At 40.6% G+C, this 17,480-nt stretch overlaps 1 long non-coding RNA gene across 1 annotated transcript in view; it reads left to right on the forward strand.

The window, feature by feature from the left end:
- The first annotated feature begins 796 nt into the window (after positions 1 to 796).
- LOC142018609 (uncharacterized) overlaps positions 797 to 17,480 on the forward strand; it is a 34,740-nt gene continuing 18,056 nt past the window's right edge. Inside the window, exons 1-2 of the long non-coding RNA XR_012646871.1 lie at positions 797 to 852; positions 5,511 to 5,647. This is a non-coding gene — a long non-coding RNA (uncharacterized LOC142018609). The remainder of the gene's footprint in view (positions 853 to 5,510; positions 5,648 to 17,480) is intronic.

The following is a 17,480-nucleotide window of genomic DNA, read 5'->3' on the forward strand; positions in this document are numbered from 1 at the left end:
CAAAATGCATTTTGTCAACAGAAACTGTCGACAAAAAAGCCGTGTAGACACACGGGGGGCCCTTTTGTCAACAGAGCAGATCAAAAGATCAATCCGCTTTTATGTGTAGATGTGATCTGTTGAGAGAAGTTTTGTTGGACCATCTCTTCCAACAGTAACTTCTGTAGACAGATGCTTCTAGTGTAGACATAGCCAAAGTGGTCTAGTGGATAGGACATACATCTGGTTCCAGGAGACACAGGTTTTCTCTCCATGATCAGACTCTGGCCCGTTGTGTGACTTTGAATACGTCACTTTACTTCTGTTTCCCCCCATCATCGTTTGTCTGTCTTATTTAGATTATAAACACTTCAGGGCAGAGATGGTCTCTTCGTCTGAATTTTTTTCAGCCTTTAACCTCTTGAGAGTCAACCTTGGTTACTCTAATGCAAACAAGTGAATAATGGTATTAAATGAGCTGCACCCAGGAAAGAATAGTAACTTCAACGACCACAATAATACTCCTTGGTGTTTATATAATCTTTTAAGGTCTAAATATTTCAGTGTAGGAAGAGTGGGCTCATTTTGATGCTCTGATAGTAGAGATTATAATAATGATGCTTCTTCACCTGAGGAAAGCTCTATTTATCCTTCAACATTATTAGTTATTTCCCTGCCTCTTTCCATTATTATCAAATAATATTCACTTAAATAAAGCTTTGTTCCTTCACAGTTCACCCCTTCTGGCTGCCCAAACCTGAACAGACATCATGCATTTGTGATGTTACAGTCAATTGTAGGGCAAGAGACAGATATCAAAACACAGGATTATGACTTCTCTGCAGGACCAAGCAGGAGACACTAACTTCAAAGGTAAAACTAATAATCTAATTTCAACTGTCTTCAAAGGTAGCAAAGGAAAATACAAAATTAGTAGCACAATAAACTGTTTCCTATATAAGTGTGATTCTTCCCCTGTAAACTTCACCTCACTGTAAACATTACTCACTACATGGTTTCTTGCAGCCACTTTTGCCCATTGCTGTTCCAGAAACTATCTCCTCAGGAGTACAGGATGTTCTAAAAAGTTTGTTTTTGTTGTTTGTTGTTGTCTCGGGGGGTTGAATACATTTTAATATTGCTTGCAGATACTTTTGGCATCTTCAGCCCTTCTTCTAGCAGAGATTCAGCTTGTTCTTTCCCAGATACTAGTGCAACCTCACAGTAGTATAAGGCAAATAATAATATCAGTTGGGCTGAGTGAAATTTTTGGCTGAAATGTTTTTCAGATTGGCCTGAGAGCTGAAACCATACCACTCCCTTTTTCTCCTCTTCCTTCTTCAGGCAACTACTCCCCATCTTTTTCCAAGGGCAGGTCACACTAGGGGGAAAATATGAATACACATGAATAGTGTAGCTGGAGTTTACATAACTTAGTTTGACTTACTGTGTTATCCCCACTGAAGAGGGTTGATGGGACCTCCATAACTCATTGTGACCCCTTGGCATACTGGGGTTGACAGGAGTTGTCAGTTTAGTGCATCCCAACTACACCTGCCAAATCAACCCCCGAGAGATCAATCTTTGGTGCATCAATCTACCAGTAAGTGCAGACAAGCCCCAAGAGCAAGATTTGCTGCGATGTCCACTGTCCTCTCGCTTCCTTCTCCTCTTGTAACCATCACCGTGCTTTCCTGTCTGCTTTTCGTTTCCAGATACTATACCTGCCACAAGTGCATCACCTCCTTCCACATCCTAACATCCCTTGTCTTCACCCCAGCCCTCATCTTTCTCTTTAATTAACCTCCCCTTGTTCCCTAGCTCTCTCCTCTTGAAGTACAAGCAAGCTCTGACCTCATCTAGCCTCAAAACGTTTTCTCTTGACCTTCCTGTTTCTCCAACCATCTTTTTTTCTTTCCTTCACCTCTAAGTTAATTAAACATGTCTTCTTCAGCTTTTCCTCTCTTCCAACCTAGCTTGGACTCTTAGTCTATTCTGGAATCTGGCCTCTCCACACTAATGAAATTGTGCCCATCTAGTCTACTAAAGACCTCTTTGTGACCTATTCCTGAATCTGCACTGCTTCCTCATCCTCTTGGGCCTCTTCTTTGCTTTTGCCACTGATGATCACACCATGATATCTTGTCCTCTCTGGTCCTAGCACAAAACAGTTCTCTCCCACTACTACATCTTTCTCCATGTCTTCAGCAGCAATTTGAGAGGGTGAGCTTTGTCTTTAATACCATCATCCTTTCCTAGGTGATTTTATTTGCCATCATGGCTTGAATTAATGTTTTTAAATCACCTGCATGTCTGCTCCTTCTTGCTCACATTCTGTCAGTAACATACAATTTAATTTCTGATAAGTCAGCTATTTATTAGACAGTAAGGATATCACTGTAAAAATTTATAAAAGATCTTTTTTTGTTCAAATAATTAAGTAAGTCCCATCTTCAGGGAAACAGCTGAACTTACATCTTTGTTAACAACACAAGTTAAGTCATCAGCTTGTTTCACGGGGAGCTGCAGTTTCACCTTCAATTAAAAGATTTTCCTCTTTCTATCAGTCTTTACAATCTGTAAATGAGAGCGATCACAAGTGTCATCGACTAAGCCCTGGAGCAGTGTAAAGCAAATCAAGAAAGCTCTTCTTGCACTGGCTTGTTGTACCTAGTGCAAATCATGGAATTTTCATTTAGTTTATTAAAATAAACTGCATTGTTTGTTTGGAAAAAAAAGTAATTCAGTTGAAACCTGTGGATGCAGAGACTCTGATAGATGCAGGCACATGCCAACAAAACATTCATTCTGATTATCAAAGGCTCTTAGGAGAACTGTATGGAGAGAGTTGTTGCAATTTACAGCTTACTGTTTTCAAAATAAGCACATAGAAAATTCTTAGAAAATGTTTTAAAATAACATTAATATAGGAACGACATTTACAGACATAGCTGAGCAGAGGAACAATACAAAGGACTGCGTAGCAAGGAATTTCTATTAGTAACATCAATTCACACATGCAGATATTGCTTATTGTTTACAAATAATATGTGGGTCATTGAAAGAGAAATGTGTGTCCATCCATTTGTTTAGAAACTTTCAGATATATGCCCATGAACCTCCTTTCCCTCCTTCACACCAGATAAGTGAATGTACAGCTTGTAAAGGACAGAGACTTAGACAATGGTAAAAGACAGTGAAATCTTCAGGGATGGATTTTCAAAAGCACTTAATGTTGGCTTCATTGCTCCTGAATGGAATCCTGGTCCTACTGAAATCAAGGGTAGGAGTTGAATCCTAGTGAGGAGAACAGAAAGGAGCATAAACCGCAGCAAATTATGTTTAAAAAATATAATTAGGAGGACCAGAAAAAGAATTTGAAGAACAACTAAGCCAAAGACTCAAAAAATAATAGCAAAATTTGAAGTGCGTCAGAAGCTTGAAGTCTGCTAAACAACCAGTGAGGCTACTGGATGACTGGGACACTAAACATGCACTTAAGGATGATAAGGTCATTGTGGAGAAACTAAATTAATTCTATGCACCTGTCTTCATGGCTGAGAATATGAGAGACAGGGGAGCTGACAGCCAGTGCAGGTTCCTGTGCAACATGGTGAGGGAGAAGGTGTGGGGGCAGGCAGCTGTACATTTCAAGAAGGGGCGGGACCTTGGACAGAAGGGCAGCCAGTCCACCACACCATCCAGAGCACAGCACTCCCCTCCCCCAGCCCTAAAAGCCATGTGGAATATGCAGTGCAGTGCTCTAACTCAAATTAAAGGGCTTGGGGCTTCAGCCCTGCTATAGTAGTGGCAATGGCAGTGTGGACCCCTGGGCTTCTTTGAATGACTGGGGCCTGGGGCAACTACCTTGCCCTATTCTTTCTAAGTGAAAAAAGATGAATGACTGGCCAAGACTGAGGAGTTATTAAAGAAGGTTTTCGGGCAAATTGATAAACTAAACAGGACCAGACAGCATTCACCCAAGAATTCTGAAGGAACTCAAATGTGAAACTTCAGAGCTACTGACTATGCTTTGTAACTTATTCTTTAAATCAGCTTCTGTACCAAATGACAAGGATATAAAGTGATGGCAATTTTTAAAAAGGGCTCCAAAGGTGATCCTGGCAATTACTGCCAGAAAACGTGATATCTGGCAAACTGGATATGTATAGGTAGACATATAGATGAACATAATTTATTGGGGAAAAAAACAAGCAATCCTGTTGCACCTTAAAGACTAAAAATTTTATTTATTATTCATTTATTTATTAGGTAATACACTTTCATGAGTAATATTCATTTCATCAGATTTCAAACCCAGAAGGGACCATTGTCAGCCCTTCTATAAAACACAGGCTGTAGAACTTCCCTGCAAATAATTCCTAGAGCCTGGCTTGTAGTAAGATATCCAATCTTTATTTAAAAGTTGTCAGTGATAGAGAATCCACCATGAACCATGGCAAATTGCTCCAATGATTAATTACTCTTGATCACTGTTAAAAAAATTTGCACCTTATTTCCAGTCTGAATAAGAACATAAGAACATAAGAATGGCCATACTGGGTCAGACCAAAGGTCCATCCAGCCCAGCATCCCATCTGCCGACGGTGGCCAATGCCAGGTGCCCCAGAGAAGGAGAACAGAAGACAATGATCAAGTGATTTATCTCCTGCCATCCATCTCCTGCCCTTGTTCTGAAGGCTAGGGCACCATACTTTATCCCTGGCTAATAGCCATTTATGGACCTAACCTGCAAAAATTTATCAAGCTCTTTATTAAACCCTAATAGAGTCCTGGCCTTCACAGCCTCCTCGGGCAAGGAGTTCCACAGGTTGACTGTACGCTGTGTGAAGAAAAATTTCCTTTTATTAGTTTTGAACCTACTACCCATCAATTTCATTTGGTGTCCCCTAGTTCTTGTATTATGGGAAAAGGTAAATACTTTTTCTATATTCACTTTCTCCACACCATTCATGATTTTATATACCTCTATCATATCGCCCCTCAATCGCCTTTTTTCCAAACTGAAAAGTCCCAGTCTCTCTAGCCTCTCCCCATATGGGACCCTTTCCAAGCCCCTAATCATCTTAGTCGCCCTTTTCTGAACCTTTTCTAATGCCAATATATCTTTTTTGAGGTGAGGAGACCACATCTGCACGCAGTACTCGAGATGTGGGCGTACCATAGTTTTATATAGGGGAAGTATGATATCTTTTGTCTTATTATCAATCCCTTTTTTAATAATTCCTAACATCCTATTTGCCTTACTAACTGCCGCTGCACACTGCGTGGATGTCTTCAGAGAATTATCCACTATAACTCCAAGATCCCTTTCCTGATCTGTCGTAGCTAAATTTGACTGCAAATTTGAATTGGCAGTATTGGACTGTCATCTAATTTTTTAACTATAATTGTTCCAAATATTTCCACAGAGTTTCGTGCTATTAATGAAATTGCTTCCCAGAGAATAATACAATTCCTGCCATGATCAAAAAGGATGTAATGAATTGCATTCCTCTTTCACTTCGTAGGAACATGCAATGGAAGCCATGAAATAGCCACCTTTGAGTGACTTATGAAAATGAGAAAGGTATACACATTTTAAGCTGCCTTGGATATTTCAGCATAGCCTTCCAGTCAATGCCTTGGGAGCTCTTCTGAAGAGCAGGTAAGAATTTTTGTCAAACGCATTGCAGGAAAAAGACAATGCAGGATGTAATTATTGCTACTGTAATGCATCCAGCCGCATGGATTTGACTGGAGTAGTATTTGCAGATCACTTTATTTTGTTTATCTGTACCTGCTGCCAAAATATAATTGTAATATAACATTCTTGGGGAGACAGCCTTGGCATAAGTGTCTCATTAATCCTTCATGGGCTTGGATCAGTCAATAACAGAACTACTAAAGAGACTGGAAACTTCTGGCCTTATGCTGTGCAACTCTAACCATTGCATGAGGTAGGAGAGATGAGAACTCTGGAAATAAAGGGAGATGAGGGGGCAAGCACTTATTAGGAGTGGCATGTTTAAAAGCTAAGGGTGGTATTTTCTGAAGTGCTCATTATAGGCTTAATTCTGTGCACTGCTTCCAGTAAGGTCAATGGGAGTTGTATCATTGACTACAAAAGGCGACGATTTAGGGCAACATTTTCATGGTGTTTTTCCCCCAGTGTACTCTAGTTGTCGTCAGTGTAACCAATGTGTAGGGCTAAACATTCTACTATATATTTTAGAGCATTAGTCTGTTTGTTCACAAATTCCTCTAAAATTACAAGAGCTAGGACTGCCAAATTTGGTATGGTGCGCCTTCTTAGAACTTAAAGCAAGGTGAGGGATGGTTGTGCCAGGAAAATGGGAAGTGCCCAGAATCAGACTGCTTCTCATTAAAACAAACAGAAAAGAGACAGAATCACCATATCAAGTACAGTCCTCAAAACTGAGATAACTGAGCAAATATTGAACGAGACTGTACCAAGAGGTGCCAGAAAATAGGATGAACCTGGAACAGGATTACTTCTCAATGCACCTTATAGAAAAGAGACAAAATGGAGAAATTTGGAGTAGCACTCAGTTTTGGCACAGCTACATCAATACTTAAAGTTTAAAAACTCCTCCTAAATGGTTAAAAATGAGGCCTACCACATTTAGTATACAGCCTAAAAACAAACAAACAAAAATAATTGAGTTAAGGACTTGAACAACACGGGGTAAATCTGCAAGTAAGATATAATGTTTCAGCTGGCTTGTAACATTTTAGGTTCCTATTTATCACAATCCACTTAATTTTGTGTGCTCCCTGAATAGCAATGAACTTCACCCTAAAAGAATACATTATTGAATAATGAAATAGAGATATAGGCTGTGGCGCTTACAGATTCAAAAGCTTTGTGTGTAAAAGCAATAGTTTAATTTTATCTGAGTACTGCATTTTCATCCTTGATCTATTATGTTTCTCATTATGTTAAAAAATGTAATATTTTAAGAAAGTTTTTGACACTCCAAGGTCAGAAACCCTTTAAATGTTTGCAGTGGCTCCAGGTATCAGTTCTGGAGAGAAGGATTGTATAAAAGTCTTTACAACCTCTTCATAGCTTGGTATAGTGAACCCTGGCAGCCTTGTACAGATTGCAGAGCCCCATTCAGGAAAAAGAGTGAACGACTAGGTTCTGAACATGTGGTACTTGACAACTCTCACTGTGGGTTACAAAAAATATCTGGTTTGTTATTGCCACAAAAGCATTGCCACCATTCTTCTAAATGAGCTGTGTACAGTTTTTAACCAGGACACTCAAGATTTGTTTTTATGAGAGTCATTATGGTCTATCTTTTCAGTGCCTACTTAGGAAGTTTTAATCTGTGGTTTATGAGAGTTCTTACTTCACAAGCCTCTGTAATAACTCATGTTTAGTGCTCCTCAGCTCATGGACATGACTCATTCACTTCCCTCTAGAATATTCTTGTCTACTTATAAGTTATTGTTTTTGTCTCCCAAAAAAAAAATCTATTATACTAGTGAAAGGTCTTATTTACCCTGATATAGGAGAACTTGTTAATAGCTAGGGCATCTAATATTTTCACAAAACACACTTCTTGTAATTTTTCTGCGTTACAAATCCCATAGAAATCAACGGATCAGGCCAAAATTACTTGTCATGCAGTGATCACAAAAACAGTGTGATGGTAGAAGCATCCTGCCCCCACTGAATGATCAAACCAAAATAAGCAAAGTAAGAAAGAAGCAAAAAATACTGCTTTTTCAAATATTTTTGAGTTGGCCCTTTTTATCGACACTGATGTAGTTTTTGTACAAGATTTATAAGATGTATTACACAGGTGGAACCTCTGTATTCTGGCACCCTCAGGATCTGCCCAGTGCTGGATAAAAGAATTTGCCAAACCATGGGAGGTCAATATTGTCTAGCAATATAATTAACACTTCCATTGCTTACTGGGCTCTTAAAAGACATTTAGGAGTAAGTTAGAGCTAAAGAGGAGCACAGAACACTGAGAGCCATGACTTGTGGCTATAAACAAACTTTACAGGACTACAGCAAACTTGACCGCACCCATGATAAGTGGACATCTGGCTAACTAAAATCATACTGGACCACAGATGTTGCCAGATCAGAGAATGCCAGACTACAGAGGTTCAACTTATAAGATGGAAGAGCACGTCTTTTAATGAAATGGAGAGCATTACCTCACAGTGGCTGCTGTCTAGCTACCTAGCTGAGATTTTAAAATCAGGTCAAGATCATTGTATGCCACCTTTGAATATACACAATCATTTTATAGATGAATTATAAAGTCCTAAAACAGGGATGGTTAATAGGTTACATGAACTGTGGCCCTACTCCTTTTGCACGCAGTAGGAGTTCATTCACCTACTACAGCAGACATAGATTCCAGTCTTACATAGGCATGCATGTGCTTACCAGTGCTAACACCAGATGAAGGAAAGGAGCCCTTAACAAAGATGCTATCAAAGAACTGTGCAGCTCATCTGTTGTGTACTCTAACTCTTCATCAGTTGGTAACAGACATCTTACGATGATACTTTGTAAGCAATTGAGAGCCCAGTCTTCAGATGCTAAATATCTTCGGTCCCCAGCAGGAGTGAAGGGTGCTTGTATGATGATGATATGATATTAAAATATGTATACATTTCCCCTTAAAACTTCAGAGAATTTCTCTTTTGTACTCTCTCTAGCAGACCAATAAATTATCACTATTGAAGGGAGCCCAGAATGCCCAGATTCTGCAAAAGTATTTGATGCATCTTGGCCCCATCTCCACTGAAATGTGCTGGAAAGTGACAGTCCACAGGAGTGGAGTCTTCTGTTCTTAGCCTGGATGGGTACAGCACCATGGCAGTGCAAACTTCCCTCTATGCTGCCCTGCCAGTGCATTCCCATCCTGACTTAATAGGAGATCACAAAAATAAATGTGCCTCTTCACCACATTTCTTACTCAGCCCAGTAAAGTCCACAACTGGGAGGCTGCAGCTCCATATAGCTAAAGTGGCGCTGAAAATTTAGAACATGGTGAACTTGAATGATGTTTGTTTGAACATGTACCAGCTCATCTTGAGCTCATATGCATGGGACTGTGGAAAAATTGCATTTTGCTTTTTAATTAGTGAGTGTCAATGCTGCTTGGAAGCCAGATTGTTAGCCTTTAATACCCATTTTCCCCTTTGTTTTTGTTGAAGATGGAAATATGCAAAAGAGGTTGAAGGGCTAAGTTACTTTCCTCAGTGTTTTACTGTTAGACATTTCAAAACTTGGGGGGTCTTTAAAAAACATAATAATTTGTTTCTAGTGTGGTATGAAGAAGTAAGATTTTTATGGTCCTTTTGGATGTACTTATTTCTCAGGGTGAGAATATTTGCAGACGTTTACCTCATGTTAAACAACCTTTATCACAGTTGCAACTAGCCTAGCACAGCTGACGCAGAGTCCAGGGGAGGGAGTTGTAAAACTGTAATGTAGCTGTTCAGGCTTGAGCTCTTCGACCCTCCACTCTCATGGAGTCCCACAACCCAGGCTCCAGCCTGAACCTGAATGTTTACACTGGAGCTTTATAATCTTACAACCTGAGCCCAGAGAGCCCAACACAAGCCTGGTGTGGGTCTTTTATTGCACTGTAGGTATACCCTTTGGCAAAGATTTCTGACCTTGGCTTTTTTTGTCTTGAAGCCTGGATGAAAAGGTCCATAATATATGAGCACCAGTTGCTATTTTTAATTAATATTATTATTGGCTAATCATTAATATCGTCCAATTGCTATGCAAAGTGTGGTTTGAGAGTTCACAACAAGCTGTGGGCTGGACCTATGACAGAACCTTGCATGATTAGGCCAATGGTCCAGATTTTTAAAAGAGTTTAGCACAATGTGAGTTTCTGCATGCAAAAAAATCCTCCTGCCCTTTAATTAAGTGCCTAAAATCTGGCCTTATGGGTTTAAATGATGCATAAGGTTTGTGCTGGTCTGGGTGAATTTTTCCTAGGTTACAATATTTTCAGCACTGATATGGATAGGCTTAACAGAATATAATTTTTATTTTCATTCATTCTCATTTCAATAGACAATATCAGTGTTCATTCTGGAATATTTTTAAATATTTAAATGATCACCATTGTGCAAAATTATGGGTGTCAAGTACATTTGGTTTCTATTTTTATTTGTGGGAAATTCTGATAGGATCAGACAATAATTATTTAATGAGAGTAAGTGTTGAGATTCAAAAAGTTAAAGCTTTGTAATCATTAAAACACAAATTTCCAACATCACATATTAAAATTTACAAAGTAAATAACCATAAATCAGACCCTAAAAAGTTCTCAGGTAGCATTTTTCTCCTTTGCCTATCTATAAATTTCTATTATGGGTGGAAATATTTTCCCTAAACACATGGGTACTTGATTAAATCAAGATTTTCTGATTAAAATCTTAATCCTTCCAATCCTAGAAATGGGACAGGCAGATGATGATCAAGATGTTTCTAATATTGAAATTTAAACATTTATTGCTTGGTACTAGGAATGCGAGCTGATGTTAAGGGCACATACTTTTTTTTTTTTAGTTTTTAGTTTTACTCTTTTATTCTTTAATACATGTCTTCCTTCAGGTTGTAAACATGTTAAAATTATTTCAAAACCATTTAAACTCCCAATTGACACATTAAAAGTGAATAGGAAAAAGAGAGAAAATGTGAGCAATAAGAAATGACCAGCTAAAATTCACATATGATCTGGAGCGGTAGAAACATGGAAAAAATTGTGTTATAATTTAAAACTCATGCGGTCCACTGAAATATGCCAAGTATGTAATGGTCTTTGTGGCTAATGGCCAGGAAAGATGCTGTAAATGCTCCACTATTGATATCTCACAAAGACACTGTCAGAATGACCAGGTGGCCAGGTGAGCCAGTACTTGACTAGCATGGAAACACCCATGGCACACAGCAAGAATAAGGTAGTTTGTCAGCACTTTAGGCCAGGGATCTGCATCCTGTGGCTCTGGAGCCATGTGCAGCTCTTTAAGGACTACTTTGTGGTTCCTGATGCTGCAATTGCAAAGTAAAAACAAAAGCAAAAACCCCTCCTGATTATCTTCAATATTTCGGTGAACATCTAAAAGCCCAACAATGAACAACACATATCTAAATAGCAAACGACATGTGATCTCAAATTGTTGGGTAACTCCTCCTTTATCTTGTGCAGTGCATTGTGCGATATGTGTGTGTGCTGTTCTTAAAATACAGGTTACAAAAAGTATGGCTTAACATTATTTATTAAGGACCACCTCATATTCAAATGCATTGTGGCTCTTGAATTACTGAGTTTTCTACCAAAGTAGGAAAAAATAGCTCTTCTTGCTCTGTTGGGACGGCCGACCTCTGTTTTGAGCAATGGGAGTATTCCCAGTCATGTAGTTACAGTGAACAGAATGAAAAAATTGCTTCACTTAGGAGCCTATCTACCTGCCTTCGGATCATTTGGGGTCCTTGGGGCTACGTCTACACGTGCACCCAACTTCGAAATAGCTTATTTCGATGTTGCGACATCGAAATAGGCTATTTCGATAAATAACGTCTACACGTCCTCCAGGGCTGGCAACGTCGATGTTCAACTTCGACGTTGCTCAGCCCAACATCGAAATAGGCACAGCAAGGGAACGTCTACACGCCAAAGTAGCACACATCGAAATAAGGGAGCCAGGCACAGCTGCAGACAGGGTCACGGGGCGGACTCAACAGCAAGTCGCTCCCTTAAAGGGCCCCTCCCAGACACACTTTCATTAAACAGTGCAAGATACACAGAGCCAACAACTAGTTGCAGACCCTGTATATGCAGCACGGACCCCCAGCTGCAGCAGCAGCAGCCAGAAGCCCTGGGCTAAGGGCTGCTGCCCACGGTGACCACAGAGCCCCGCAAGGGCTGGAGAGAGAGTATCTCTCAACCCCCCAGCTGATGGCCGCCATGGAGGACCCCGCTATTTCGATGTTGCGGGACGCGGATCGTCTACACGTCCCTACTTCGATGTTGAACGTCGAAGTAGGGCGCTATTCCCATCCGCTCATGGGGTTAGCGACTTCGACGTCTCGCCGCCTAACGTCGATTTCAACTTCGAAATAGCGCCCAACACGTGTAGACGTGACGGGCACTATTTCGAAGTTGGTGCCGCTACTTCGAAGTAGCGTGCACGTGTAGACGCAGCCTGGTTGAGGAATAGCTGAAATGTGACCTTTCACAAGACCTTCAGGTAATTGCCTTTGATGAGTCATTATAATCTCTGGCTCTTGGTTGACTCATCAGGTTCCAGGAGGGTCAGACTCTCTGACAGCTCTGGGATGACTCATCACAGATACTCACTTAGCATTAGCTCACTTGTAGAGCTTTCAGATACTTAGCTCCAGTGGAAGAAAAATTCACAATTTTCTTAAGGATGTTTATGTAGAAAATTGTTTAAGCCAAATTGCAGCTGACTATTGGGAAAAAAACAAATATTTGCTTGATACCCAAAGGATTAGCTCAAGAATATTCACCAGCCGTTGTATTGATACATTGCTATATTATCAGGCCAGGTATAGTGCTGTGCACAAAGATGGACGTGTGAGCCTGAGAAAAAAACTCTTGTGACCACCATACAAAGTTATGTCTCTTTGCTCTTAACATACTTCAACAAGGGAGAACATATTGGTCAGATGTCACATGCTGAGTACTCCTCATTCTGCTAGCAAAGACCTGCTGATGCTGGGGTTCATTCAGGCCACAATTATTTTGTGCTAAGCCACACCCCTTTCTGCTCCCTGCAACTTCATGGGCAATGAGGTTACCTATTTTAGAATTATGGCAAACTGCCCTTTCATGGTGCCCTTTTTTCCACAAGCTCTTGCTTACTCAGACCTGGGTACAGTTAAAAAGAGCTTAACCAGAGTTTAGTCCTTCAGTAAGAAAGGGTAGTAGCCATCCCAGTCTTTCAGAAAATGGTTTTAGACATTACTGGTTTTTTTCATTCAGTTTTGGATTTCAAGCACGCCGTTTAGAAATCAGCTACTTCCATTCATTTCAGTGGTGTTATTCCAGATTTAACTCCAGTTAAGTGGGTAGAATTTTGTCTGCACCTTATCGTTGGAACTATACCCACCCACAAATCCTTGTTATTTGAAGGCATAGGTGCTAGAACTAAGACTGTGTGTGTTTCCACAACCCTGGCCTTGAAGGAGTTTCCGTCAGACATTTAGAGCCCTGCAAGGTACAAAAGTGGTATCCCCAGCCTCATCTGCATCTGCAAAAAATAAGCCACAATCCTTGGATATCCACATCCACATTCACAGATGCAGATACAGGTGCACGCAAATATTGGATGTCTGCAGATTTGCAGAGGTCTAGCTACAAAATGTATATCTGCATCTATATCTGCAAAGCTGAGCTGCAGATATCTGCATCCATATTTGCATATTGGCTATCCATTGTTTTGCAGGGCTCTACAAGTATGGAGTTAGCAGTTTGATTCAATGTCAGCAACCGTGCTAGGAGTCTTTCAGAAAATGAAAAGAGAGCCATGCATGGTATTCCCTATAAGCTGAGTGCTTAGGCACCAGCCTAGCAGAAATTCAGGTGCTATCTAGGTGATTAGCAGAGTGTCCACAGCCAGCAGTATGTGTTTTTACTGGTGGTGCACATTTGCGCATGCCTTGGTGCACAAAACAAAATTTATTCTTCCCAATGGAGGGAAAAATGTAGAGGGAACGCTGGCCATGTACATAACAAGTATTCACTGATTAAAGGAAAACAAGAATGCTGAAACTGTAACTGATCTGTGAGATTAAGCAAATAATGGAGTGTTTCAACTGACAATGTGTAACATTTCAGATTCCCGTTTATCCCATCCGTATGATTTCAAGTAATTCTCTGAATATGCTTCCTTTTGAAGCAGTAAATAGGAGAAAAGTGATAAAGAAATAGGCAAAGGTGACAACCTGAATATATACTTGGAAATTCAAAACAAGCGATGTGTAAAGAAGCTATTCGAGATTAAGCTGAGCATGGGTAAGTGCTTATTGCTTTCTTTTTAGCTTGCCAGAAGAAAGAAAATGGTTGGTTTAATAAGTCTAATTGTAGAAGTATTTCCTCTTGAAAACTGTACATGGGATTTCTTTTGTGAATGATAATAAAGATGATCCCGTATTTATAACAGAGCCTTTGAAGGATCCCAAAGCATTTTACAGTAAAACCCCTATTTACACGATTTCAACTTGCATGTTACTTGGATTAACGCGAGTTGAAAACATGAGTGGCAGAGACCTGGGAAATTAACCAGCGCTGTTGTGCCTGTCAGTTTCCTGACTCCCAGGAGTAGTGGGGTGCTGGGAACCAGGCAGCACCCTGGCTCCTGGCTCACCTATGCTTGTGAGAGCTGGGAACCAGCTGACTGCCAATTGCAGGAGCCAGGAAACTGACCAGCGCAGCAGTGCTGGACAGCTTCCTGGCTCCTGCAAGGAGAGGAGCCAGAAGCCAGGCTGCCACCTGGTTTGTGGCTCCCCGCCAGTCCTGGCAGCCAGGAAACTGACCAACAGCAGCACTGGTCAGTTTCCCAGCTCCTCCGATTTGCACGAAATTTGACTCACATATGGTTGACTAGGAGTGCAACCTATGCATAAGTCAGGGGGTTAACTGTACACCTTTAACAGTCTAATATTCCTACTATAGCTGTATTGTTTCCTGATGATGAAGTGAAGCTATGAGTGGGATGAAATGTGAGAAGTCCACACAGTAACAGGGTGCAACTGGAAGGGTCAGGAGTGAATGTAATTATCCCAGTTGGATGATCAGCTTAGAAATACTAGAAGACTGGGGTATTTACATAATGTATCATACTGCATACAGATGTGGTTACCTCACCTCAAAAATGACATATTGGCATTGGAAAAGGTTCAGAAAAGGGCAGCAAAAATTATCAGGGGTTTGGAATGGGTGCCATATGAAGAAGGATTAGAAAGACTGGGACTTTTCAGCTTAGAAAAGAGGAGGCTCAGTGGAACGATGATAGGGGTCTATAAAATCATGACAGAAAAAGCAAATAAGACAAAGTTGTATATTTGTTCCCATTATGTAAGAATTAGGGGGTCACCAAATAAAATTAATGGGCAGCAGGTTCAAAACTAATAAAAAGGGAGTTTTTCTTCATGCAGTACGTGGTAGACCTGTTGAACTCCTTGCCAGAGGATGTTGGAGACCAGGGCTTTAATGAGGTTCAAAAAAAGAGCTAAATAAATTCATGGAGGTTAGGTACATCAATGGGTATTAGCCAGGATGAGTAAGAATGGTGTCCTTAGCCTCTGTTTTTCAGAGGCTGGAAATGGATGACAGAAGAGGGATCACTTTGATGATTACGTGTTCTGTTCACTCTCTCTGGGGCATCTGCCATTGGCCGCAGTCAGAAGACAGCGTATTGGGCTAAATTGACTTTTGGTCTGACCCAGCATAGCCATTCTTATTTACAGCTTGATTCAGCAAAGCACATGCTCAATTGGAGTGGGACTTGTTTGCATGTTTAGGTGGTTTGAAAGCAAGTGCTATGCCTTGGGAAGTGTTACTTGATTAAGCTTTTAATCCAGCTCCAGTCAGAGGAAAGATTCTCACAAGGCACTTAGGCTCTAAGATTCTTTTTAACTCTGTGTTTGAGATATTGGGTCCAAAGAACTTTATGAAAACTCCTGGAGAAGATTAAGTTTACACTGCTCTCTAGGTCCTTCCCTATCCTAAAATACAGCAACATTATTAAAAATGCTAGTACCTTATATAGCACTATTTTCTGTAGTTCCCAACATGGTTTAAAAAGGAACATGCCATTCTTCACAAAGTCAATCCATGTGCCAGAAAACACAGACAAACCAAGCAGATGTGAGTATAAAGGAGTAAAGTGATGTGACCAAGATCACCCAGCAAATCAGTGGCAAACCCCTGGACTAGAACCCCAGATTCCTGATTCACACGAGTGCCATGATGCAAAATGGTTTTTGAACAATAAGACAAGTGTAATGCTTGGGAAGCAGGACCCTGATTTTCCTAATTTTGAATATACATTGTGGGCAGGGGGTCAAAAGTTCAGCTCAAACTCAAATACTACAGGTGCGAGAGGGGAAAAAACAGTGCAGAGAGAACAGAATCCCAGGGAACATTAGCAACAGTAATTTCCGTATCCTGTAGGCAGGCTTCATGTTTGTGCCAGGTGACGGAGAAAAGAAGATATGGGAGGTGATGACCTGAGAAAGGAAGACTATGGAGATTGTCTTTGTTGCCTTGGTGAGAGAAACTTCTATTCCTAAGAACATTTCTAGGCCTGAGAGTGACAGATAAAAGCTTGAAAATATGACCCATGCATCAGTTAAAGGTTTGAAAAACCAGAAAGCAAATAAAAAGAACCCCAGATATGTAAGAATCTTTCTTCAATTTAGGGTGCCTGGCTCAGGATTTTTGAGCATTTGAGGCTGGCCATACTACTTATTACACTCCTTGATTTCAGTGGGATTACCTACTAAGGTGCTCCTGAATTGGAGACTGTCTTAAATAAATATTATATTCTTTGAGGTGGTTTTCCATGAGGGTAACACTTCAAATCGACTGTAACAAGAGGCAGGAAATATTTGTTTTGCTCTGTTACTATTCATCTATGTTGGCTGCTATTATTAACTTGCATATTGTTGCCATGAATCACAGAGAGAGATTAAACAGGATTATGAACCAAATAAAGGCATAACCATTCTCCTAAATCATGTCACACCAGTCAAACCGCTTCTTGGAATCCCCTAACCATTTACTTACAAGATAAAACATGGCTAGTTCACATTACTAGCATGGTAAGATTAAAATAATCTCACAGCACATATTACTCACAGAATCATAGAAACATAAGGCTGGAAGGGACCCCAGGAGGTCATCTAGTCCGGCCCCCTGCTTCAAGCAGGATCAACCCCCCCCACTAAGTCATTCCATCCAGGATCTTGTCAAGCCGGGACTTAAAAACCTCGAGGGATGGAGAATCCACCACCTCTCTAGGCAATGCATTCCAATGCTTCACCACGCTCCTGGTGAAGTAGTTTTTCCTAATATCTAACCTACACCTCTCCCTCTTCAACTTCAGGCTGTTACTCCTTGTTCTGCCATCTGACACCACTGAGAACAGTTTCTCACCCTCCTCTTTAGAGCTCCCCTTCAGGAAGTTGAAGGCTGCTATTAAATCTCCCCTAAATCTTCTCTTCTGTAAACTAAACAAGCCCAAATCCCTTAGCCTGTCCTCATAGGTCTTGTGCTCCAGCCCCTTAATCATTTTTGTTGCCCTCCACTGAACCTGCTCCAGTACATCCACATCATATTTATACTGCGGGGCCCAAAACTGGACATAATATTTCAGATGTGGCCTCACCAGTGTCGAATAAAGAGGAATAACTACTTCTCTAGATCTGCTTGAAATGCTCCTCCTAATGCACC

This window comes from Carettochelys insculpta, chromosome 10, assembly GCF_033958435.1.
Source record: "Carettochelys insculpta isolate YL-2023 chromosome 10, ASM3395843v1, whole genome shotgun sequence".
NCBI classification, from domain to species: domain Eukaryota; kingdom Metazoa; phylum Chordata; order Testudines; family Carettochelyidae; genus Carettochelys; species Carettochelys insculpta.